General features: G+C 46.0%; 1 long non-coding RNA gene across 1 annotated transcript in view; it reads left to right on the top strand.

Moving 5' to 3' along the window:
• Positions 1-2,108, top strand: part of LOC309847823 — a 243,159-nt gene that overhangs the window by 198,305 nt on the left and 42,746 nt on the right. The gene's annotated exons all lie outside the window — the stretch shown is intronic.

A 2,108-nucleotide genomic window follows, 5' to 3' on the forward strand; every position in this document is an offset into this window, starting at 1 on the left:
ATTTTTTTTTTCTGTTAAAATCGTTCATTTGTTAAGGGCAGACATTTAAAATATATTATAGGGGGGGAAAGTGCACTAGGGTTTATTTTGGAATTTTAAAAGGAACCTAGAACGAGATCTGGCTGCAGAGTAGATAAGCAGTAAGTTATTGAATGTAGGAATGAATGAATGAATGAATGAAGAATGTGATTGCATAAGCTTCCCTCCTGCCCCCCCAAAAGAAAAGCAAAAACAAAATGACATACGTGCACACACACAGGTGGTTGGTGCATGAGGGGACGTAGGTAGTGTATGTGTGAACATATTTATAAAGTTATATATTAATTTAAATGGATTTTGGGGGGAAAGAATAATTAACATAGCAAACCTCTGGTTTTGTAGGTTTGATAGCTTAGAATGATAGTGGTCTGCAGTTTTCCCTTAAATATCTCTAAGTAAATAAAAAGTGTGTGCGTTTTAAAGCTAATTAGGTAATACATTCTCCTGTGTTTTCTAAAATATTAAATACCAAAGGGTTATCTCCAGAAAATATAAGAGACCTATATACAGGTCTCATAAATATGTTGAAAAGGGAGACCAATCGCAAAAAAGCATACTCTGTGATCCCATATACATCAAGTTCAAAAACAGGCAAAATAAATTCCCTAAATTTGGAGGGGAAATAGTGAGTGGCAGAGGACAAAGGGAGCTTTCATGGGAAGCTGGTAATGGTCTGAGTGCTGGATACCTTCGTGTGTTGTTTAAATTCATAAAAAAGCACCTTATGATTTGGGTGTTTTTCTGTTTGTAAGCTATACCTCAGGAAAAAAGTTTTCCTAAAAAGTAAGAACTTAATGTGGCCAATTAATATGCAAAAAATGTCACCAGGAATCCAGAGAAAGGTAAGTTCAAAAATAAGATACAATGTTTCACTCTTTGGCTTGGCAACGGTTAAGTTTTATTTTCCTGACGGTGTCAAAAATAAGGTCTGGTTGGACACAGTTTGCTTCAGGACCTTCTGCCGCAATTGGTTACTGAAGGCCCTTCAGTCTTTTAAAATCAGTCACCCTCCTACACTTTTATACCATTTTTTTTTTAAGATTTTTATTTATGTGACAGACAGAGATCACAAGTAGACAGAGAGAGACAGGAGGAAGCAGGCCTCCCGCTAAGCAGAGAGCCCGCTGGGGGCTCGATCCTAGGATCCTGAGATCACGACCCCAGCCAAAGCTTTAACCCACTGAGCCTCCCAGGTGCCCCTTTATACCATTTACTTATTGAAGAAACTGGGTCGTTTGTCCCGTAGAATGCTCCACATTCTGGATTTCACTCAAGGCTTCTCATTTTCTCCTCCATCCCCCATACTTCCTGCCAACTGTGGGTTAGATGGGGAGGTCAGATCCGGTGAGGGTTCAAAGTGTTTTGGCAAGAATCCATCCTAAGTGCGGCAGGTGACTTCCTGCTACCGGGGCCGGGCGCGCCCGGGTCAGGACGGCGTGGCCTCTCCATTTTCAAGTTCTGCCGCGACCAGTCAGTCCCCTTCTGGGTTTCAGCCTCCTGCTGCATCCATCACTTCACTAACGGGGTGCGTCGTGATTTCCGAACACTCTCGCGCCCTCCTTTTGAACCAGCCGGACTTAATCTTCCGAAAACTTCCCCTCCTCGCCTGTTTTGTGACGCTGAATTACAGCTCGTTCAGGAGGGGCAGGAGGGATGTCCGCTCGCTGCTTCCCCTTTCTTTCAAAAAAAAATTCAGAATGGATGAATGGATGAGCGGGAGCCCTGGCCGTCGCCAACGGTGGCCGAGGATTGGGGATCGTTATGAACTCAGTGACATGTTTGTATCTGGTTCTCCAATCAATGGCGGTCAGGATCTCGCGGAGGCCGTTGCCAAGTTTTACCTGCACCGGCCGCTTTTTACCGAAAAGTTAAACATAAAAATTGGTATTTTTTTTAAATAAACGGTTACCCCTCTCACCCCCCCCCCCCACTCAGCGGGGGCGGGGAGACCGAGCAGCCTCCGGCCTCCGCCGCCCCTCGCGGGGACGTTGGCGGGTCGATGGCCGGGACCCCGCGTCCGGGGGCGGGGCGAGGCGTGGGCAGGGCCGTCGCGGCTCTGCGCGCGGGGC

Source organism: Mustela nivalis (genome assembly GCF_964662115.1).
Source record: "Mustela nivalis genome assembly, chromosome: 14".
In the NCBI taxonomy this organism is placed as follows: domain Eukaryota; kingdom Metazoa; phylum Chordata; class Mammalia; order Carnivora; family Mustelidae; genus Mustela; species Mustela nivalis.